Source organism: Antechinus flavipes, chromosome 2, assembly GCF_016432865.1.
Source record: "Antechinus flavipes isolate AdamAnt ecotype Samford, QLD, Australia chromosome 2, AdamAnt_v2, whole genome shotgun sequence".
Classification (NCBI taxonomy): Eukaryota; Metazoa; Chordata; class Mammalia; order Dasyuromorphia; family Dasyuridae; genus Antechinus; species Antechinus flavipes.
The window spans coordinates 339,032,665-339,058,471 of record NC_067399.1 but is presented as its reverse complement, the minus strand read 5'-3'; the positions used below and the strand labels follow the sequence as shown (position 1 = coordinate 339,058,471).

The window sequence follows — 25,807 nt, the reverse complement described above, 5'->3', positions numbered from 1 at the left end:
TCAAACTTTTTACTATATGTGCTATTGAAGCAAGCACGTATATTTGTCAATTTTGGTTTTTAATTCTGAGTTATACTGGTTACAAATAACAACTATCATAAAACTTTATTTTTGCTAAAACAGAATTATGAAAAATGGATTTATTTGGTTTCTACACTTATAAAAATTGGAGAAGAGAAACAAATTAGAAAATTGAAACCCATAAGGACATGGAGGTCGGAGGTGGGGGGTTTTCTCCTCAAAAGAATGTAAAAATGGAAACTTCTAGAGGGCAGGAACTGGGTTTTGTAATGGGCAGGTGGCCTGAGATTTGAAAAGTATCTTTTGTTGTTTGCTCCTGGACTTTCCACTATTATCTTCTCCATTCAGAATGGAAGCTTCATGCGGACAGGGATTAGATTGAATGGAGAATACCCAGTACTGTAAGGTATTTGAGAGCTTCAGGCTTTCTTATCTTATTTTCATAAACTTCACCTTAAAAACCCCAAATAATGGGGAAAAGAGCTGGGGGGTTGGGAAGAGGAGATCCTGTTATGGAATAAAAAAATGCCTTTTACCTAGGTGTGTGTATCTCTCTCAAACCATGCTTTGTGTGTCAGAGATTGTGCACCTTTTCTCGTGAGAAAGAAATAAACTTTTTCCTACACTCATACTTGGACTTGTTTTACTCCTAGTATGTTTTATTAGTTTTGTTGTAGTGGTCTCTACTGTCCCACACAAAATTGTATTGATGTGAATACTAAATATGATTGAACTATATAGCAACGATAGTTCTTTAAAGAGAAGATAATAGATAAAATAGATAATTTTGATTATATTAGTTAAAAAGTTTTTGTACAAACAAAACTAATGCAGACAAGATTAGAAGGGAAGCAATAAACTGGGAAAACATTTTTACATTCAAAGGTTCTGATAATGGCCTCATTTCTAAAATATAGAGAATTAACTCCAATTTATAAGAATTCAAGCCATTCTCCAATTGATAACAGATAATTTTCAAATGAAGAAATTGAAACTATTTCTAGTCAAATGAAAAGGTGCTCCAAATGACTATTGATCAGACAAATGCAAATTAAGATAACTGAGATACCACTACACACCTCTCAAATGGGCTAAGATGACAGAAACAATGAGATGTGGGAAAACTGGGACACTGATTGATACATTGTTGGTGAAACTATGAATAGATCCAGCCATTCTGGAGAGCAGTTAGGAACTATGCTCAAAAAATTATCAAACTGTGCATACCCTTTGATCTAGCAGTGTTACTTCTGGGCTTATATCTCAAAGAGATCTTAAAAGAGAAAAAGGGACCCACATGTGCAAAAATGTTTGTCACAGCCCTTTTTATAGTGGCTAGAAACTGAAAACTGAATGGATGCCCATCAATTGGAAAATGGCTGAATAAGTTATGGTATAAGAATGTTATCTGAAATCATCCTGCCGGTCGCTTCTTATAAGAGAGGCCTAGAGAGACTTACAAAACTGATGCTAAGTGAAATGAGCAGAAGCAGGAGATCATTATGTGCAGCAACATCTATTCTGATGGACTTGGCTCTCTTCAACAATAAGATGATTCAAACTAATTCCAATTGTTCAGATGAAGAAAGCCATCCATACCCAAAGAGAGGACTGTGGGAACAGTGTGGACTACAGCATACCATTTTCATGCTTTCTGTTGATGTTTGCTTGCATTTTGTTTTCCTGAAGGTTTTTTCTTTTTTTCTAGATCTGATTTTTCTTGTGCAGCAAGATAACTGTATAAATATGTATACATATATTGGATTTAACATGTATTTTAACATATTTAACATATATTGGACTACCTGCCATCTAGGGAATGGAGTGGGGGGAAAGGAGAGAAAAATTTGGAAAGTTTTGCAAGGATCAATGTTGAAAATTACCCACGTGTATGTTTTGTAAATAAAAAGCTTTAATAAATATTAAAAGAAACAAATTTTAAAAACTATAAAACTTCCAACATTATAATACAAGCATTAATAGCTAAAGGAGTCACAATCACATAGTAGTAAATAAATTGAAACTGGGAGCTGAAAACTAGACAAAAATTGACAAAAGGAACAGCTTTTTTGAATGGGACTGATTGGATGAAGTATTTCTCAGTATTGAGTCACATGATCCCTGTCCCCAGAGCTGGGACCTTGGGGAGGTCATTTGATCTCTGGAGGAATGACCTTTGAACCCTGAGATACAGGAAGTTGCAGGAAGTGATGTGGCATGTAGGAGGCAGCCAACATTGGTGACCATTGGTCAAGGATGGTTATGTCCTTTTAATCTGTCCAATGAGAAGGTTCTAGTCTTTTGCTTTTAAACCCTGGACAAGCTGGAAGCTGGCCAGGTTCCAGGAGCACATGGCAGAGTTGGAATGGCTCCCAGGCGGGTTTGGGCCTCCGCCTGCAGGGATGAAATAAATGCTTTCTCTGTATACCTGATAATGTCTCTGTTTAGTTAATTGGGAAGGGGGTCTTGCACCCAACCTGTCCCACAAATTTTCAAACTTCAAAAGTAATCTGTATATAATAAACCTATCCAGAGTAGACTAACAGGTAAAATGAAAGCTAACATGATTGGTTCATTATATTAGAGTGCTACTAATAAGGCTGGTGTTTGATCCCAAGGGCCTCTTTATTCTCTATTTGTTTCCTAAGGAGCAAAAAGTTTGCTCCTTAGCTAGAGATTACACTGAATTTCTCTGCAAAGGCCTAGTACTGGTTTATGAGGAGAACCAGAAGAGTGAACTTAGTAGACTCTAAACAACTCAGTCAATCATTTGGTCTCCTTTTATTTCTTCCTATTCCAAAATAAAGAGAGGTCTAATATTTTTCTACAGTTTTCTCTATAGTCAGGTAATATTTTATGAGTAAGGTCTTATGATGCAAGCAGCCTACTTATCAGCAGTTTAGTTAACAGTTTCCCTCCCTCTACCTTTGAACTCTTAACCTACATCATTAGATGGATGCAACCAAATTGGGTATAGTTTCCAAGAGACATTGGCTCTATCTTATCCCAAACCATTAAACCTGGGCACAGCATATGACACAATATAATGAAAAATGGGCTAGTCATCTACAGCTATAGTTTGGGTTCCTGTTGAAGTACAATCTTGCTAAACACTGAATAACTTCAGCAAGCTGAGATTTTAAGATTCATGGAGAAAAGAATAGGACTTTGTCTTATAGGAGTTGTCCTGAAGTAAATGAAAAGTGCTGCCACTTATCTACCTATACAGGGGAGCTCTGTTCCTAGAGAGGGCAGGTTATCAACTTGGGGGAGAAGTGCAGGCAATTTTTGCTATCAGAAAAATTAAAAATCATGGCCAAAAAGTGAATTCTGCAAAGGAAAATGTTTTACTTGTCTGGATGGGCCAACAGTATTGCATTTTTATTTTTAAAATAACAATATGTGTCATTTGCCAGTGAGATAGATTTTTTTAGTGCTATTTTAAAGATGGCTTATCTGAAACATGGCAGAAATCATTGACACACACAAAAAATTACAATACAGAAATCTTAGAATTCCCTGTCTGAAGTGCCCATAGAAAAGAGTTTCATGGGGGGGGGGGGGGGGGGGGGGGGAGGAGGGAGGGAGGGGAAAAAACAAAACATAAGTGATTGCAAGGGATAATGCTGTGTAAAAATTATCCTGGCATGGATTCTGTCAATACAAAGTTATTATTAAATAAAATTAAAAAAAAAAAAAAAAGGAAAAGAGTTTCACAAAATTTTTATGATTGTGGTCCAAAATACTTTCCTCAGTAGTAATGAAGCATAATATAATTATCTCTGAGTTTAGAACTCTGAGAATTCCAATTCTAGCTAGAATACATATGAATACATTACAGTAAATTAGAGGCAGTTAGTAGTTTCGTGGCTAGAACCCTGGGCACAGGGTCAGATTGTGAGTTCAAATTCAGCCTCAGACACTTCCTTGCTGTGTGATTCTGGGAAAAGTCACTCAACTTCTGATTACCTGACAAAATGGATCCACTGGAGGAGAAAATGGCCAACTATGCCAGTATCTATGCCAAGAAAAACTCAAATGCAGTCATAAAGGGTCACAGATGACTAAAAAATGATTGAACAACAAAACAGTTGATTACCTAGAAACTATATTTTAATAGTAATTTTTTTTCACATTAGTAACAAGAGCATTTTAAAATGACAAAAACAATGCCTATTATACTGTAGAAACTTGAATGAGAATGAAAGCAAAATGGAAGCTGAGAAGAGATTTCAGTTACTATTATACCTTATAATTCAATTATTCTGCATTTAGTTCACTAGTTTTAATTAGCACCTCTATGCAAATAGCTCTGGTCTAGTCTAAGCCCTAATCTCTCTTTCCCAGACATTTTAAGTTTAACATATCTAAAACTGAACTCATTATCTTTCCCCTTTTCTCTACATTGTCCAGGTATTAGCTTTTTAGTCACCAAAGCTTTCAACTTAGGTATTATCCTTGACTTCTCACTCTCTCTTACTGCAGATATACAATCAATTGTCAAGTTCTGTTATTTCTTTCCTTGTAATATCTCTTTTATAAACTCCCTTTTCTCCTCAGACACTGTCACCACACTGATACAGACCTCATCACTTTATGCCTACTGCAATAGCCTGCTGGTGGGTCTGCCTGCCTCAAGTCTCTTACCACTCCTCTGCCATCCTCTGCCAACAAAAAGATATGCCTAATGTATAAGTCTGATTAGATCACCTCTCTATTTAATCAAGCATTAAATATAAAACCATCTTTTTGACTTTTAAAGCCCTTTATAACCCACTCTCTTCCTTCATTTCCTGGCTAGTACCCTGCCATGTACCCTGAGATCCATCTCCTGTTGCTGGGTGTTTTTTGGCTATTCCCTATGCCTGGCATGTTCTCCTTCCTCATCTTCCTGGTTTCCCAATTTTCCTTCAAGTCTTAGCATAAAGCTCACCTTCTGCAAATAGCATTTATCAATTTTCCTTAATTCTAGGGCTTTCCCTCTGAAAGTGCCATCAGTTTCCCTGTATAGATCATTTATATTTAGTTGTTTGTTACTCTGAACTCTTTAAGAACAGGGACTATTTTGTGCCTCACTGTGTATTCCCAACAATTAATACCACAACCAGCACATAATAGGAGCTTAATAAATGTTAGGTTACTAACAGATTCTGCAAGATATTTTCAGGCTACTTTCTAATGAAAAAAGGAATAATGATTTTTGTATAACAGTGTTTTTCTCATGCACTGTGTCTATCAAAACAGACCTAATAACAACAAAAATTACTTCAGATATCCTGTCAGCCCCATGAGTACACAGTTTCATCTCCATCTGAAAAATCCATTCAAATGTTTATTAAAAATAAATGAAGAAATGATGCTTTCTTTAGATCACAGAAGAGAAGAAAGCAGAAACAAATAAAAGGCTTATGTAAGTTCTACCTGATTAATCAAAGTAACCTCAGGAGGAAACTTTATTCTTCAAAGCAATCAGCAACAGAGTTCCCTAAAGTAGTTCAAGCTTAAATCATTATTCATTTTTAGGGTATATTGAAAGCCACAAAGAAGATACTTGTTCTACCCTATTAATATTACTATCTCATTTTCTACAGTATTTGTTGTTCAAATACATTCCATTTCAACTACCTGGATCTTTTAAAAAAGCAATACAGCCAAAAGAGAATGAATAGAGGTCTTAGGAAATTTAAACAACACCAAGGATGGTAACTATTCAGATCAAGTAATTAGGGTCTTTACTACTTCACAGAATGTTTGCCATTCAGATGTGCAAAGGATTCAGCCTTTCACATAAATCTATCAAAGAAAGAAAGAAAGCTCTAGAGGATTGCTAGTAGCAGTATAATTGCTTGGACTTGGATATGCTATATGAATTTTGGGTAGCATTTCCTTGTGTTATCCCTGAAGTTTTTTCCTTTTTTTTAATTCAAGGCAATGTATCCCAAACTGAAAAATACTAAAAAGAGAGGGTGAAAAGCCTTGTATTTTTTTTTTTTTGGGGGGGGGCGGGAGGTATTGAGATGGGAGGAATTAAGACTGTGAAAATTAAAACAAAGGGTTCCTGGAGTGTGTGCAGAAAGATAGTAGGCAAGACCTTATTGCCACACTGTACATTGTAAGTTCATATGACAATAGTACAAGTACGACTGCAAATAAGTCTGGATCAACCTAATGAAGAACTGAAGTAGCATGAAACAATAAAATCTATGAGCTATATTTGATAAAATTACAGAAACAGATGAAGTATTCTTTCTCCCTCTAATTCATTTTTTTTTAATAGAGTTGCTAACCAATAGAAAATGATATGATTTAGATCTCCTCCCTTTCCTTAACTAAAGAACAGCAGAAAATCAAAAGATGTAGTAAGGAAATTTGGATGACCCACAATCACTAAATGACTGGAATTGACTGTACATGATCCATTTAACCTACCAATACCAAGAATCCTGTGGCTAGTTTAAAAAAAAAAAAAAAAGAAAAGAAAAGAAATACAACAAATCTTATCTATCACTACATGAAGCATTTTCCTATTTTATCCCTTATGGATGATTATTGTCATTTGTTCCGTTTCTGTGTACCAACTGATGCCAAAGTTTTGCTTAATATCAGCCTTTGATTTCACTATATTTTGATGCACAGTTCTATGGTGAAAAGAGTTATTGGTATGGAGTCAGAAGAATCGGCTTTAACATTATTTCCTTATTTATAAAATGGATATAATACTCATCTCCCAGAATTACTATGAGAAATACACTTTCTTTGTACACTACAAAATGTTATAAAAATGAACTGTTATTATGATGGAAAAGTAGATGTATAAACTAGGGTGGTTTTTTTGTTCCTCTCTATTCCTATTGTCCTGATGTTAAATTCTTCATGTCTTTGTATTAATGCTTTTTTATTTGATATTCTCCCTAGTCCTTGGATTTATCATAACTTATATCACAAAATCTGAAAATATTAGAGTCATATTGGTCTTAGAAATTTCAATAATATGGAAATTGAGTGGATAGTTGAGTGATTGTTACTTAGTAGATATTAGAGTAGATGTTAGAATCTCATTCTTCTGACCCAATCCCTTACCCTTTCTCAATGAAATTCATGAAACAGATTAAAATTTCTTGTCTTTCTGATGGGGAGTAGAAACTCAATCATTTAGAATCATCCAGCAGATGTGCTTCGAAGATTTATTAGTGTTATTAAAGAAAAGAAAAGCCTTCTGTAGTCACAACTATAGCTGTGGAGATAAAGGTAAGATAAAGCTAATGTTATAAAGCTGCTAAAAACACTTTAGCAGCTTCTGGAGGTTTTGAAGTTAATTATTTTAAGACTTCAGGAAAGAGCACTCTTTCTGAAACATCTGAGTAAGTTTTGGGGTATTATTCTGTAGAATTCTTTTAAGGATAGCCCATGTCTCTCTCTTCCTTTTCTGGGGCTTGCAGGGTGTGTCCTAGCCAAATCAATACCCTTGCTTGATAAGTTCAAGCCTGAACTGTTTCTGAATCCACACTCTAGTATCCCATCATCTCTTGTATATTTCAACATCTCTGGCCTCTACAACTCAAGATAAACTCATTCCCTGTTGCTGGCTCCCTCAATAGCCATTTGGTAGACTGGGGGAAAGTTTTGGGCTTCTAAGCTCCCTTGTTAATGACCCCGACACCCCCTCTGATCCAGGATCCTAGTGCCTGCCATGATCTATTTTGAGTCCCAAGCTCCTTGTTAAGGGCCCTGTACTGTAATCAACAAGTTCTATCTAGACAGGAGACCGTGCACTTGAGAACCCTGGGTCTCCTTTCCATCCCATGTCTATGTAGCAACAATTAGTATGGCATTATGCAGTGGGGGAGCCAGCTAGCCTGTTTTTGATAAATCCACCTCCTATGTTTCACTTGAAAAATGCATTAAGTAAGCAGTCAAATCTTTTGTGATCTGTTACAAATATTTTGGAAACAGAACCCTACTCTTGTGTTTTAGCCATTTCTTTCCATAAGAGGATACTTGAAAGCACACTCCACATTTGTTCTGGAGGATCACATGACTATAAAAAAGCTTGTTTTAAGACAAGGAAAAAAGTCATATCTTAAAAAAATATGAATGTTTACTGGTTTTGTTTCATACTTGACAACTTAATAGGTTTTTTAGAGATGACCAACATATATTGCCATTGTTGAGATAAATGATTTTCTAATTTTTTTTTTTTTTTTTTTTTTGCTGAGGCACTTGGGGTTAAGTGACTTGCCCAGGGTCACACAGTTATAAGTATTAAATGTCTGAGACCAGATTTGAACTCAGGTCCTCCTGACTTCAGGGCTCGTACTCTATCCACTGTACCACCTAGCTGCCCCTGATTTTCTCTAATTTGGAAGTGCATTCAACTAAATGTAGGTTATTGATTGGTAATTAATGGGATAATATAAAAGCAGTTTACTGTCACTTTAAAAATTTTTGGGATTCAGGAAGTTTAAGGGTCAGTAAAAATTTCAAGGTGAAGATATGCACTTTGAAATAAAACTGGAACTTAATCCTTTTCCTGGCTCACAAAAAGAGAAAAGGTTTATATGAATTGGGAAACAATAAAAAAAAGAGCGATTGGAAGATCTAGTTAGAATTTAAGGAAAATCATACACTAAAGTTAAGTAAAAATAACTTTTAAGTGGTATATGTGTTAAAGCTGGAAAAGACTATAAATTATATGAGCTCCTAACTATTTTTGTGATAGATTGTTTTATCTGAATTTTAAGAATTGTCTTGCTTTCTCCTAAAAACAAAGAAACTTATTTTAAAGGAACAGAGGGAAAACCCCTTTTCTTCTGAGAACTGCTAGTATGAGAAAGGAAAATCCTATCAGTTATATCTATAAAAGTAATGAATTCTTTTCTGGGATTGTAAAACTGAGATTTGGCTTATCGTTTAGTAACCTGAATTAAAGTATAAACTTAACAACTAAAAGAAGGTGGAAAATTTGTTTAAAACCAGTTCTGTCACTTAGGGAACTGGACGTTTTAAAGGGGAAGTTAAACCTAAGGCAATTTGGCTATCATTATGAAAATTATATGATTATTAATTAAGTTATTATAACTGTTGTCATAACGTTAAGTCTTTGGTTATTTGTAATTGAGTATCTTAAAACAAAATCAATTTTTTATGTTAATCTTAAAATCAACTATTCAGATATCAAGTAATCTCCGTTACCAATGTAAGATTATAATCAATACTTAGTATTTAGAGCTGAACTTGAAGCTCTGAGGTAAGACTTACTATATGAGGTAAAATTTCTTGAGATTGTAATTGCTATTGTTTTAAGTTTTGAAAAGTCAGTAACCCACCATTTAAGAGAAATGCCACAAGCTACTCAGAAGGATGTGATCCCAAACTGTTAAAGATAGAGGTATATATATAGGCAAGGGCTTAGAGGATTTCCTTAAGATTTTCCTAGGGTAGGATCCTTCTGGCTTTCCTTGGTAGGATCCTAGGGTAGGATATATATTTATATGAAATAAGGTCCATAAATATTTCAAAATGATACATGAACTATTCCTTATTGATACATCTGTTTGTGGGATCTAGCTATTATTCTATTGATTACTGAAACTAAATGTGAAACATTTTCAGTGTGGTTTGGAGAAGAGAATTTAAGTACAACCAGTTTTCTTAGAAGATGTAACTTATGGAATATTTTGAGTTTACAAGGGAAAAGTCAATTCTACTGGTTTGTCTCTAATGTGGGACTAACATCTGCTTGTGTCGTGTATTCTGATACAAATATGTTTTCTTATAAACAATTTATTTGATACAACAAACCAAACCATATGAAATCAGCAGGCTAATGTAGCCACCAAAGAGGCCGGCCAACCTAATATATTGGTCTACTTATTCCACAGCTCCCCAATTCTTATATTCCATCCTATAACTGACTCTCATAAAAGAAAGAGGATATATTCTTTCCCACTTTGGAATGGGTTTAAACATCTTCAGGCAGCTTCTAATCCCATAGGTAAGTCAGTAGAAACTTCTCTTAGACCTACACCAAGCTACAAAGAATGCCCCTCCAGTCCTTTGTGAAACTGGTTATAAGCAAGGAAGAACAATTAGGCAGGATTGTCAGTCCTGTCCAATTTATGTCAAAGAGAATCCTGAAGGTATTAAATGCCACTCTCTTTTCAAATTATTTCTGGATTTCTTTTTGTTGACACTTTTACCAACTGAGTAGAAGCCTTTCCTTGTAGGTAGCAAAATTTCCGTTAAAAGAGATTAATCCTTATTTTGGCCTATCCAGCTCTTTAGAGAGTGAAGTGGCCTAGCCTTCATGTCACAAATAACCCAAGCTGTGGCTGAGGCACATTTGTAATCAATTATTGTCTCCACTCTGCTTGGAATCCTCAGTCTTCAGGGAAGGAGGAGAAAACTGGTCATACATACTCTCTCTAGCTCAATTGCTTTCTTCCACGCTTTTTTTTTTTTTCCATTATAGTTTTTTATTTCCCACACTTCTTAAACCTTTTCCTCTGCCCTTTAATCACATATCCCAAGGATGAAGGCTTTGCTTTTAGTGCTCTCTTCCCAGCTTTCCTTGTCTCACCTAGGGGCTTCTTGTGTGATCTAGTAGTGAAACTTAAGGATAAATTTTTCTCTGTAAGACAAGCCTTCCCTTTATATTTCTGAAGGCCTTATTAAGAGAAATGGTCAATTCATCTTAAAATGATGATCAGCATTGGATGCTGTATTGACTGGCTTTAGAGATTTTGATTCTGAGACTCAGAATTCACTGGATATTGCTTTGATCAACTACTGAGATCTTAAGCTCATCACCCCTCTGAATGGGACCCTATAAGGCAATCTCTGCTCTATGCAGAGCAGAAAATAGCTTTAGAAAATAAGATCATTGCTCCATATCCCAAAAGATTTTGGAACTCATTTGTTTGAGAGGGGACTGAATGATGAGATGAATGGACCCCACAAACTACTATCCAGTGTCTGAGTGGGCCCCTGTGAGCATAAAGATAACCCTGTAGAATGATCTTGTACTAATATTATCTTGTATAGACAGAACAAGCCTGTATTGATACCCACTGATATGCCGTGGTAACCAAAACCACCTTATATTTCTGTAGTGTCACCAAACATTGGCCTAAGTTTCTCTCTGGTTCTGTAATACTTCCTCCTCACCAGCCACTGTATTCTATATCTAGATTCTGGGCTCTTGTTATTTCTGAATTTGAGTTCTAATGGTTTCACCCACTTTTTGAAAGATTTCTATAACAATTAAAAGAGGAAGCAATAATACAGAGCAGGAACTTTAATCACCATCCTGTTCCCATTGTCACACACACACACACACACACACACACACACACACACACACACACAATTTTAAATAGTATATTGTTTTCCATCCTTATTTTTAAGACATTCCATTGCATAGATTTTAAGCAAGATTTTCTAAAATTCTAAACAATGCTAGAAAAACTGGTCAGCTGCAAATTGATGTTATTTAATTTTAATTGGGTTCTCAATGCTGCACAGCAATACTTTTATTCTTCCTTGACTCACACTCTCTAAAGCATGCATTCCAAATGTTACAATGCCTGGCTATAGTAGGCATTTGATAAATGCTTTCCCCCCTTACTTGTTTGCTCTCTACAAGTCCTCAATTGACATATCACCTTCTTCCAATCTGAACAGAAAATCTCACCTGCTAATTATCAAAGAAAATTGAGGTTATTTGTGAACTTCCTCATTTCAATTCTGTTTAATTCAATCTGGTCAGTATTTATTAAATGCCACGCTTCAAGATAAAATGCCTAGGTTCAAGATAAAAACTAAATAATCATTGACCCAAGATGCTAATATTAATAGAATAATTCCCCAATGAGGAAAAACAAGTATATAGATAATTCAATACAAATAAGTATAAGTAATTGCTGTGGGGAAAGCCTCAGTAATTGGAGGGGTAAAAAATAGGAAAGGTTTCTTGTAAGATATGGAATCTGAGGTGAGCAGTGAAGAAATGATGGTGAGGAAGAGATGCTTTCTGGGTCTATGTGATAAAGTACCGAGATGAAAGATGGAATGTATAAAAACAACAAAAAGGTCAGTTTGGCTGGAATGTGGAGAATGTGAAGAGTCATATACAATAAATCTTAAAAAGTAGGTCAATTACATAAATTGATACTAAGTGAAATAAGCAGAACCAGGAGATTATTATCCACGACAACAAGAAGATTATACGATGATCAATTCTGATGGACGGGGCTCTCTACAACAATGAGATGATTCAAACCAGTTTCAATTGTTCAGTGATGAAGAAAGCCATCTACACTCAGAGAAAGGACTGTGGGAACTGAGTGTGGTTTACAACATAGCATTTTCACTCTTTGTTGTTGTTTGCTTGCATTTTATTTTGCTTTTCTTTTTTTCTTGTGTGGCATAATAATTGTATACACACACACACACACACACACTATATTGGATTTAACATGTATTTTAACATGTTTAACATATATTAGACTACTTGCCATTTAGGGGAGGGCATGGGGGAAGGAAGGGAAAATTGGAACATAAGGTTTTGCAAGGGTTAATGTTGAAGAATTGTCCACACATTATGTTTTGAAAAATAAAAAGCTTTAATTTAAAATATATATATATATATATATATATTTCTAAAGGCAATTAAGTTAGTCTAAAACTATGAATCATTACAGGGTAAAGTTATCAATCACTGTTATGGAGTTTAAAAAAATTTTTTTCCCCGGAAAGTCTAGTCTTTTTGCCTTTTCTCTTGTAGATCTAGTCATTGCTTTTCATCTTTACCTTTAGGTTCTTCCCTCTGTCACAATGTTATATAGAATGCCCAGAAAACCCTCACTGAGTTTCAGTTTCATTTTTTTTTCTGACATGGAAGATTTCCCCTCCTCCAGCTGGATCCTTCAGCTAAAACTTTTGATTTTCTTTACATACATTGTAAAATCTATGGCCTACAGAGAATTAATTAGTTAATTCTTTTTCTCCCTTCCTTCCTTTCTTTCTTTGTATGGTATTTTTGGCTTATATTGTTGTTTTAGTTTTAGTTGCTCGATAGTATAGTTTGATTTTTCTGAAGTTTTTGGTTTGGAACAGTTTTGAGAAAAACAAAATACTCTCTGATTTCTGGTTGGTTACATGATCATCCAATATTTTTTATGTTACATTCCTAGTTCAGAAGAAGTCTTAGCAATATTCTAATTTCCAACAAACACCAATTTGAAGATAACCTGAAACAGAATAATTACCTCTTTTTGGTTTTTACACTATTTAAAAGTTCCTGTTTATCATTTGTGAGATCTCATAGCCTATTTATTATCCAGTAAATATTATAGTTATTAGAGTGACAGAAAGTTATTTACCATCTTAGAAAACTTAATTTTTTCTAGCATTTTTTTAATAGTATAATGATTTAGAATCACAGAAATTTTGATTTAAAAAGTATAACAGGGATTATCTAGTTTAAAAGTGTCAAATAGAAACTGGGGCCATTAAACTTTCATAGAAAACCACATATTAATATTACTTATGTTCTATTGTATTTTTTATTGATTTTGTTAAATATTTTCAAAATATGTTTTAATCTGGTTCAAGGCACTATGGTGCTGCTGAAGAAGTGTTTGATGCCTCTGATGCAACACAACCACTCAATTTGCTTTTGAAGAAAACAATGGTAGGGAATATTGAAATAATCTTCCAAAGTCATATAGCAGAATTGTTGGAAGAATCCAAGATTCAGGCTTACCTAGGTTACCTTTGTGTAATCTTATGTAACACAAAGCTAGAATGTCTCCAGGAGAATGAATACCATAGTTAGAATCTTTCTTTTGCATTTTTTTAAAATTTGTGACATCAGAATGCTGATATATTGTAAAAGAGACACTTCAAAAAGCAACATATCTCTGAAATTTAATTTTTTTCCTAATATATGTTATTCATGTTAAAATGTATGTTAAATCCAATGTATGTAAACATTGTAAAAATACAATTATCTTGCTGCATAAGAAAGATCAGATCGAAAAGAAAATGAATAATAAAACAAAATATAAACAAAAAAAAGTGAGAATGTTATGTTATGATCCACATTCAGTTCCTATAGTCCTCTTTCTGGGTGCAGATGGGTCTCTTTATCATGAGATCATTGAAACTGGTCTGAATCATCTCATTGTTGAGAGCTGCATCCATTAGAATTGATTATCATATAATCTTGTTGTTGCCATATACAATGATCTCTTGGTTCTGCTCACTTCACTTAGTATCAATTTATGTAAGTCACTCCAGGCATCTCTAAAATCATCCTGCTGATTATTTCTTATAGAACAATAATATTCCATAACGTTCATATGCCATAATTTATTCAGCCATTGATGGGCAGCCACTCAGTTTCCAGAAAACTACAAAAAGGGCTGCCACATGTGGGTCTCTTTCCCTCCTTTAAGATCTCTTTTGAATATAGTCCCAGTAGAAACATTGCTGTGTCAAAGGGTATGTACAGTAGGATTTATACCAGGAATGCAAATATGAAATATTAAATTTTTTAATATGAGAAAATTTGATCTAAGACTAGGAAACAACTACTTAGCTGTATAATGAAGTTGAAAAAGAAAATCTTCATAGAATAATAGGAACTATAGTTGAAAGAATGAAATTAAAAAAAAACTTAACAACTTGATATTGCTGTGTTGAGAATTTTAATAACTTCATCTTATCTACATTTTATGGACTCCTATGCTGGATTATAATGTGTTATTCCACTAAAACAGTAATGTCACCAAACAAATACAAATGGCTCTTAGATAAAATTATTTTTAAATTAAAAACCTATGTGAAACTGGGATATGAAAGTCTGCTAGCTAAACATGGCACAACACTTCACAAGGGAGTTAGTATTAAAGGAGTATTGAGAAAGACTAGAAATAGAACCATGACAAATTTCTAACTTTAGTGGTGCTCGCTAAGTTAAGTTACAGGAATAAACAAACCTCTTCAGCTGATGCTCACTTTTAGGATGTAAATATCTTCAAATAATATAAAGGAGGAAAGCATATGTACTTTAAAAAATTAACTAGATGACAGAATAAGTTAAAAAACAGAAATAGATGATTTCTAAAGTACCTTCTAATTCTAAAGTTTTCATTTAAGGATTCTGTTTTTTTCTTTATTTTGTTCAATAGCACATTAGAATGACATTTTTCTGTTAAAATGGGCATTTCATCAACATTGTTTCTTCATTTAGACAATGGTGTTATGGTGATAATTTCTTTTTCTTTCTTTTCTACTTTGAACCTGAGCACACACATCTGTTGCATGACAAGAATCTAGAAACTGGACTGATCCAGATAGGGAGGAGAGATAAGTAACTGGTGGGTTTTACTATTACATAAATAAATGTACCTTATTTAATTAAAACCTCAGAGCCCATCCTCTTCTCCTTTGTTATAAAGGAACTAGATTGGTGATCTATCCTGATTAAATAAATCATTGTCTGAAAAGAGTATGATGATTTCTTGCACACCAATGAATTAAGTGTCCTTTTGATGGGGGTGGGGAAGTGAACCCTGAAACTCTCCTCTGCAGAGACCCACCCTTTAGGGCAATTAAATGGTTTCATTCTGTTGGAAATCTTGGCAGGGACTAGCTGCACCCTCTATTGAGTTGAAGATTAGCCCAGGACTTCTCCCAGTAGCTGGAATTTGAGTGGTCTCATTCAGTTGGAGATCTGGGCTTGATATTCCTACTGACTGGCTGGAAATTCCAAGATAAGTAGTTTCTTTTCAACTGGAAATCTATGCCTGGGGGCATTGAATAAAAGCCCTAGCCTCAGACCACTTATAAAATGACAATTTTGAACTCCTAATCTCTGCAGAATTCCGAAGTAGGATTATGCTTTGCCAAGAACCTCTCTTCTTGGCACAGTTGTCTGCCAGGACTCTTGCCCGCTGTGAAGAAACACTCTTCTCAGTGTTAGCCTTTGCCATTTTCCCTGACAGAACCTTTTGCCACTAAGAAGTATATGTTCCTAGCAAAGCTGGCTTCTCAGTGCCAATAAATCCCTTTTGGGGACTTTTTGGGTTTGTGAATTCTTTCACGTTGGACCTGAGTTCTCCAATCAGAGGGATTCCCCACCCCAATTCTCTACCACCAGAACTGCATCACTTTTAGTACTTTGCTTTCAGAATTTGTGAATAATCAATAGACATTTATTTATGAATTTATAACATGCCAGGCATATAGGGCTTAATTTTACTGGAGAAGGCAGAATATAGGTATAAAATACATATAAAGTTAATTGAAGGTATCATGGAAAGCAACACATTCTGAGCTGAAAGGTTCAGGAAAGTCCTTACATACTCAGTAGAGCTTGAGCTGAGTTTTGAGGGAGGCTGGAACTATAAGAAATGAGAAGTGAGTGCACAACAGGTATAGTTTAGAATTTGTGCAAGGGTAAAGAAATGGGAGAGGGAAGGTTGAGTATGAAGCTAGTTTGGCTTAACCAAGAAGTGAATAAAAGAAAGTAATGGTCCCTAAGTCTGAAAAGGTAGCCTGGAGGCTAAGCAGAAAGGATATGATCCTACACAGAAGCACTAAATCTTCCTAAGCTAGGAAGTGACAAGGTCAGACCTTTGTTTTAAGAATAACATATTGTTAACTGTGTGGAGGGCAAACTGGAATTCTTCATCTGTAAAAGGGATTGATCTAAATGACTTATCTAAAGTCCCTTCTATCTGTTCTTCTATGATTCTATGAAAATATCCCAAACATTTGACAGATACTGGGGAAGTACAAAACTGATTGGGAAAGTGGAGTGAGAAAGAGCATAGTTGAAAATGATTGATATTGTGAGCCTAAATGACTGAAAAGATGGTGGTACCTATCTCAAAGTAAATTGAGAAGTTAGGAAAAGAGTTGGGTTTGAGAAATAGTTCTGTTTGGAATATATGAAGTTTGAGATGCCTAAGGGAACATTCAGATGCAAATGTCATACAGACAACTGATGATATAGGATTGCATCTCAGGAAAGAGTGTAGGATTGTGCTAGACACAATATAGGTACACACACACATATATAGCATAGGATTGTGCCAAGATCTGTGTGTGTGTGTGTGTGTGTGTGTGTGTGAAGTGCTACTGGAATTGAAAAGAAGACCTGATGATTATTGAGAGGAGTAAGAAAAGATCTTTTGAAGGAAGAAAAATTTAGGTAGGTCTTCTAGGATAAGACATGATAATAGCTAGCATTTATATAGTATTTTAAAGTTTACAATGTGCTTTAATAATAGTATCTAATTTTATCTTCACCACTACCCTGGGAAATAAAATATTATCATACTCATGATAAAGGTTAAGAAATAGAGATAGTTAGGTGATTTGTCTGGGACCACACGGTTAAGAAGTATGTGGGGATGGATTTGAACTCATAGCTTCCTGGTTCCAGGTTGAATATTCTATTCACTGTTGTATCTAACTGTTTCAGACTTAGATGCACAAGGTTAAGGGAAGAGCATTTTCTAAGAGACAACTGGAGAAAGAAAGGCACAGTCAAGAAAATGTATGGTGTATAGATGATGATGATAATTTTTGTAGAATTTAGAGCTGGAAAAAAAATTGAAGATCATCTAGTCTAATCTCCTTATTAAAGATTAAGAAACTGAATTCCTGATGGTTTAACTGCATGATCACTCAGAACTATGACTGAATCTAGGATATACTGCAACATATTTAACATATATAGGACTGCTTGCCATCTTGGGGGGGGGTGGGGGGAGGGAGGGGAAAAAACAAAACATAAGTGATTGCAAGGGATAATGTCGTGTAAAAATTATCCTGGCATGGATTCTGTCAATACAAAGTTATTATTAAATAAAATAAAATTAAAAAAAAAAAAAGAACTATGACTGAAACCCAGAGTCTGACTTTATTACATCTTGCTTCTTCATTTTGGCTGGAGCAGAGATTTTGTATGGATGAGTAGATACTGAAGGAGTGCTGGATGTTTAAGACTTGATTTAGGAGGCAATCAGGAGCCAAGAAGAAACTATGAGTGGGAGTGTTATAATCAGATCTATATATAAGAAAGATTATTTTTATAATGGTATAAAAGAAAAATTGGAAAGGGAAGAGATTGGAAGCAGACCAATTAGAAGGTTATTAGAACACCCTTCCAAGTTACAGAAGATAATGGGGGATGTTTATAAAAATTTTTTTTATAATGTTTAAAGCTTTAAGGAAGTTCAGAGATCATCAAATGACAAATGAATAGTTCTTATCACTTATGGCACTTGTCACTCAATATATTCTATCTCATATTGTTAGTTATTTTTTCCCTTTAAATAGTCTAATTCTCACTAATTTAGATTATATATCCCACCAAAGACTGCCTTATTCTTCTCTGTATCTCAAGTACCTGCCATTGTGCCCTATACAGAGGAGACATTCAACACGTACTTGTAAATGACTGCAATTCTGGTTAGATTTTGAAAAAATCTCCCATAGCTCCCCCCCTACTCTGCCCTTTTCAGCCAATAACCTTGCCCATTTTTTTTTACAGAAAGAATGAATACTATTTGCTTTGAATTCTCTCTTCCCATTTCTTACTTTCCTCTATCACTCAGAAGCCTTCTGTCACTCACTCCTCCTTTCATCTGTCTTAGCTGAAGAAACTGCCTCTCCACCTCTCTATCTATATAAAGTAATCCCAATTCATCCTGTCTCCTTGATAGATTTCTCCCTTCTGTCACTCCCATTTCCTCACTTACCTTTAGTCTCTTGTTGTGTATGGCTCCTTTCATTACTGCCTACAAATATTGTCATGACTCTCTCATCCTCAAAAAACTCCTCAAATGATTCTTCCATCCCCATTAACTATCATTCTATCTCTTCTGTCTCCTTAAGAAGACTGCTTGAGAAGAAGGACTTCCATTTTATTTTTTCTCAATGTTTTCATAATTCCTTACAGTCTGATTTCCATTGAAACAACTTTCTCCAAAGTTATTCATGATCTCTTAATTGTCAAATCCAATGGCTTTTTTCAATCCTTGTTCTCTGTGACTTCTCTGCAGCTTCTAACACTGCTGACCACCATCTTTTCCTTCATACTCTCTTCTTTCTAGGTTTTCGGGACATTACTGTCTTTTGGCTCTTGTCCTACCTATCTAAGTACTCCTTCAAAATTTCCTTTCCTGGATCTTCATCTAGAACAGATTCTCTAAATGTAGGTATCCCACAGTGCTCTGTCCTTTGCCTTTTTCTCTTTATTCTATTTTACTGAGTGATGATCTTTAGTTACCATCTCTATGCCGATGATTCTCAAATTTAACTCATTAGCATTCCTCCTAAATCCTCCTCCCTACTAACCTTCCCAATCATAGTATAATTATAGTAGGGGACATCATCTTCTCAGCTCCCTAGGCTTGCATCCTAAGATATCATGTTAACATTTCATGCTTTCCACCTTCAAGTATTGCCAAAACTTGTCAAATTTTACTTTTGCAACATTTCTTGAATATGTCTCTATTTCTCCTCTGCCACTTTCTTTGATAACAGATATACTCTGATAACATGGTTTAGGTTCTCACACATGGATTAGTTAATAGTCTAATTGCTGGCAGATATGTCTGCTTCAAGTCCATTCCCACTCTAAAAAATCAAAAAGTAATTTTCTTAAAGAATAGGTCAACTCATATCATATACTTCCCTTTCCCCCTCTAACTCAATGAAGTCCAGTGGTTCTCTATTACCTCCAAGATCAAATTAAAAAATCATCTATTCAACAAAGTCCTTTATAACATAGTCCCTTTCCATCCTTCCAGTGTTCTCTCTGCCATGTACTCTTCAATCCAATGACAGGAACCTCCCAGCTATTCCATGAACTAGATACTCACTCCATCTTGCAACAGTAGGCATTTTCTCTCATTGTCCCCTATGTCTGGAATGTTCTCCTTCTTTATCTCTGCCTCCTGACTTTCCAATCAAAATTCTATCTTCTACAGGAATAATTTCCCAAGCCTCCTTTTTAAAATGAATTTTTAGAACAAAAAACATTTGCATAATATTACTATATGTAGTATATATATATGTGTATATATATATATATACTATATTACTAATAAAAAGATGATTATAGACGAAACTGTAAATCTACTGTGCACAATTTGCTATTCCTTTTAAATACACAAAAAAATTATTATGCAAATTCCTTTTTAAAACCTTTTCCTGCCTGGCCTCCATCTTCCTCCAGCCTCCTGCTGGAGTTTATTCACACCAACTGACCAGAGTCTGTGAATCCTCCGCTCCGGGGCCTTTCTGCACCTCCACATCCCAGCTTTCTCCTTTTGAAAACACTAAGAATAATGTTCTTACATCAATTTTTACTAGAGCCAATCACCTTCCATGCTTGGAACAGAGATCATACTCAGATTGCCCTTAGGCCTGATAATCATGAAGTCTACATTTACAAGAATAGGAACCAATGGTTTGTAAAAGCCTACAAACTGAAGGAACACAATGGACACATTACAGGTATTGACTGGGCTCTGAAGAATGATCAAATTGTAACTTGTGGTGCAGACCATAATGCCTAGGTCTGGAGTCAGAAAGATAGCATCTGGAAACCAATCCTAGTCATCCTGAGGATTAATTGTGCAGCTACTTTTGTGAAATGGTCTCCCCTGGAGAATAAATTTGCGGTAGGTAGTGGAGCTCGGCTGATTTCTGTATGCTACTTTGAATCTGAAAATGACTGGTAGGTGAGCAAACACATTAAAAAGCCAATTTATTCTACTGTCCTTAGTTTGGACTGGCACCTGAACAATGTTTTACTGGCTGCTGGATCTTGTGACTTCGAATGCAGAGTTTTTTCTGCCTACATTAAAGAAGTTGATGAAAAGCCAGCTAGTACTCCATGAGGTACCAAGATGCCTTTTAGTCAGCTGGTGTCAGAGTTTGGTGGTACCGGAAGTGGTGGTTGGGTCCATGGGGTTAGTTACTCTGCTAGTGGAAACTGCCTCACTTGGATCAGCCATGATAATACTGTTTGGATTGCTGATGCCTCCAAAAACATGATGATTTCACAGCTGAAGACAGAGTTCCTACCACTAAAGAGTATGCCATTTGTCTCTGAGAACAGTGTGGTAGCTGCTGGTCATGACTGCTGCCCAATGCTGTTTAACTATGATGACCGTAGTTCCTTGATCTTCATCTCCATATTAGACATTCCAAAACAGAGCATCCAGCGCAACATCTCTGCTATGGAGCTTCCGCAACATGGATAAGAGAGCCACAACTGAGGATAGCAACATTGCTCTCGAAATGCTACACCAAAATGGTATCACCCAAGTGTCTATTTATTAAGTGGACAAGCAATTCTGCCACAAATTTTGTACCACTGGCATTGATGGAGCAATGACAATTTGGGATTTCAAGACTTTAGAGTCTTCGATATAGGGGCTATGAATCATATGAAGCTGTACTTTCATTCTCAAGCACGACAGACACTTGACAGAATACAGCTCCAGCATTTGCATGAAGATGGGAAAAACCCTACCACAAGTCAAAATTGAGAAAATAGATGTTTTGTTTTTGTTTTTTTGAACATGATTGGTGAATATATTGGTTTAAAAAATCAGCAGTGATGTCTTTTTGATTGGCTATTTAATTCCATTCTTGACCAAAGCTGCTCTTTAAGTACTTTCTTGTGGAAAGCTATCACTCTAAATTAAAGGGGAGGTTTATGTAAGTTATCAGCTACAAAAATAAAAAATATATAAGAAGTAAAAAACAAAAAACAAAAAAAAAAATTTACTTAAGTTTCCTCCATGCTAGAGATGGCTACCATTAGACACAAATAGATAGGTATGTAAGTAAATTAATTCTATACATACTTCTATTTATTAATTCTTTCTCTGAATGCATAGTCTTTCTTTGTATACCCTTTATAATCAATTTGTGTATTTGTAATAGATAAGTAGTTTATTCACTCAAAGTCATCCTTAAAACAGTGTAGATGTTACCATATACAATGTTCTTGTAATTCTACACCCCCTCTTAATTCTAATCTTTTATTTTTTTCCAATTTATCCTATGTACAGATTGTTTGCACATATTTGCTTGCTTATTGTCTCCTACTGGGTTGTGAGCGCCCTGAGGACAGGAGTTGTCTTTTGCCTCTTTCGTTTCTTCAGCTCTTAGAACAGGCCTGGTATACTAAAAATTTAACAAAATACCTATTGTTTATTGACTGATGGTCAAAAAAAGGAAATTATTTCCCCTTCTTACACAAATATATAGGAGAGTAAGCTTCATTAGTTGTCTCACAGAACTTTGTGTCTAAAATACTTTCTTTGTATATTTTTTATGTCTTAAAATTTAAAAAAATTCTGACAAGAAGAAAACAAAGTAAAGGAACAAAAGAGGATGTTTTTCTTAATACTTTCCTTCAAGTTTACAATTTTAAGAGTGGTGATGAAATTGTAAATTTTGCAGTTTTTCACTTACTCTCTTATATTAGTAATAGGGTTGCTTTTAGCTTCCCCCTCTCTCCAGTTTCATAGAAATACCTCCTACTCTCAAATTTTTCTATGTGTGAAATTTCACTTTTTACATTAAAAAAACAAACAAACCCAAAACCTTGAATAGTTCATTTTTGGAGTAGGAATAGCACTGTAACATTTCATCAGTGCAAAAGATGAACAGATTAAATTTGTAGCTTTTAAAAAATCCAATGATTAAAAAACAAACAAAAGATAGCACTGACAAGAAACTTCTGATGCTAAGCCACAGAACAAAACAAATAATATTAGGGTAGAAACAACTGTCTGTGGATAATATATACCTTTCATCTAAGGATTTGTTATCACTTACCAAGATGAATTAGTTAAGCCTCAGAAAGCCCTTTTATGGCTATTAGATTTATGCAGATTTAAAGGAAACTTGAGGCACTAAGTGAAGTTCAAATAAATTATTTAGTGATGAAACTAAGGAAAGATTTTTCAAGTCCTAGCCATCTGACCTTGACAGTATTGAAAAGGTCATTGGACTGGGAATCAAAGTATATAGGTTTGCTTTTGGCTTTGCTATATGACCATGGCCAGTCACTCTGGATATTTCAGTTTCTTCAGCTCTAGAGATTTGAACCAGATAGTCTCTAAGGTCTCTTCTAGTTCTAACTTCAATGATATAATTAAGAGAGACCATTATTTTTATAAAGACCTTGAGATTTAGATATCATTAGACAGTACAGAGCTATTCCCAAGGGAAAGAACAAATGCAGAATTGGTTCAGTGGAGGAATAAGATTACCACCATTTCTGTATTAGCAGAAATAGGAAACTTTATAGAGGGCCTCAATTCTGCTTCAGAGAAGTGATAAAGTTGTCTTTTTAATTCAATACCTTTGAATTATTGAAAAAAAAGAGAGACAAAAAGACAAATTACAGGCATATCCTGCCTAATGTCATTAGCTGCTTCTGTAAAAACATGCCAGGTTCTAAGTAAGAGTAGTCAATCAGTGGACTCACTGGACAAAACAGTCAATAATTATAGCAATCTAGTGTTTGACAAACCCAAAGACCCCAGCTTTTGGGATAAGAATTCACTATTTGACAAAAACTGCTGGGAAAATTGAAAACTAGCATGGAAAAAACTAGGCATTGACCCACACCTAACACCACATAGCAAGATAAGGTCAAAATGGGTTCATAATTCACATAAAGAGTGACATTATAAGCAAATTAGAAGAACATAGGATAGTTTACCACTCAGATCTATGAAGAAGGAAGGAATTTGTGTCCAAAGAAGAGCTAGAACTCATAATTGAACACCAAATGGATAATTTTGACTATATTAGAAGGGAAGCAATAAATTGGGAAAACATTTTTATATTTAAGGATTCTGATAAAGGCCTCATTTCTAAAATATATAGAAAACTGATTCAAATTTATAAGAATTCAAGCCATTGTCCAATTGATAAATGGTCAAAGGATATGAACAGACAATTTTCAGATGAAGAAATTAAATCATGTCTAATCATATGAAAAGATGCTCTAAATCACTATTGATCAGAGAAATGCAAATTAAGACAACTCTGAGACACCACTATACATCTCTTGAGATTGCTAAGATGACAGGAAAAGATAATGATGAATGTTGGAAGGGATGTGGGAAAACTGGGACACTAATACATTGTTGGTGGAACTGTGAACAGATCCAGCTATTCTGGAGAACACTTTGGTACTATACTCAAAAAGTTATCAAATTGTGCATACGCTTTGATCCAGCAGTGTTTCTACTGGGCTTATACCCCAAAGAGATCTTAAAGGAGGGAAAGGGACTCACTTTTGCAAAAATGTTTGTGGCAGCCCTCTTTGTAGTGGCAAGAAACTGGAAATTGAGTGGATGCCCATCATTTGGAGAATAGCTGAATAAGTTATGGTATATGAATATTATGGAAGATTACTGTTCTATAAAGAAAGGATCAGGACAATGATTTTAGAGAGGCCTGGAAAGACTTACATGAATTGATGCTAAGTGAAATGAGCAGAACCAGGAGATCAACAAGAAGACTATATGATGATCAATTTTGATGGATGTGACTCTTTCCAATAACGAGATGATTGAGACCAGTTCAATGATCTCGTGATGAAGAGAGCAGTCTACACCCAGACAGAGGATTGTGGGAACTGAGTGTGCACTACAACATAGCATTCTCACTCTTTCTGTTGTTGTTTGCTTGCATTTTGTTTTCTTACTCACTTTCTATTCTTTTTGATCTGATTTTTCTTGTGCAACAAGAGAACTATATAAATATGGTTACATATATAGGACTTAACATATATTTTAACATGTATAACATATATTGGATTATCAGTAAGCATCATATGCAATGGGGAAAAACTGGAATCCTTCCCAGTAAGATCTGGAGTGAAGCAAGGTTGCCCACTATCACCATTATTATTCAATATCGTATTAGAAACACTAGCCTCTGCAATAAGAGTCGAGAAAGATATTAAAGGAATTAGAGTAGGCAATGAGGAAACCAAACTATCATTCTTTGCAGATGATATGATGGTATACCTAGAGAACCCCAGAGATTCTACTAAAAAGCTATTAGAAATAAAACATATATTGGATTGCTTGCCATCTAGGGGAGGGGATGGGGAAATAGGGGAAAATCTGAAACACAAGGATATACAAGGGTCAGTGTTGAAAAATGATCTGTGCATATGTTTTGAAAATAAAAAGCTTAAAAAAATATGTTAGATTACAAATATTACACCGGCCAGGAACATTAAAGAAAAAATTACTTTCTTGGATAGCCAAAATTCAGATTGTAAAATCCTGAAAGAAAAAGAAAAAAAAATAAAGGAGGAAGAAGAAAGAGAGATGAAACATAAAAGATGCTCTCTTTGGGGAAGAGAGAATGCTCCAGCAATTTTCTAATTTTCAAGCTTGTGATTTATTTCCCAAATTCTCCATGTATTTCTTTCTTTTCTTTTCTTTTTTTTTTCCTTTTTTTTTTGCCTAGGTGGTCTGTAATATATATAGTCCACTAAAAAAAATTAGCTTTTTTTCTTCCTTCTTTGATTTTTTACTCAAATGCTGTCATGTTTTCCCCTTTCATTCCTTTATTAATTTTCAAAGCTAACCTCCTTTCCCCTTTACCTGTACTTTCTTTTGAGTAATATGTACCTATTCAGAGACATGGTTTAGTCATAGGTTTCATTACACAAAGGCTCAGTGAAACTTATAAAATTAAATTTGTCACCTTATAT

The 25,807-nt window shown here is 34.9% G+C and overlaps 1 protein-coding gene and 1 pseudogene across 16 annotated transcripts in view; one reads left to right on the top strand and one right to left on the bottom strand.

The window, feature by feature from the left end:
* The window catches only part of GPHN (gephyrin), a 725,565-nt gene that overhangs the window by 142,640 nt on the left and 557,118 nt on the right, over nucleotides 1-25,807 (bottom strand). The window lies entirely within an intron of this gene.
* LOC127549638 (actin-related protein 2/3 complex subunit 1A-like) lies at nucleotides 20,243-21,615 on the top strand (annotated as a pseudogene).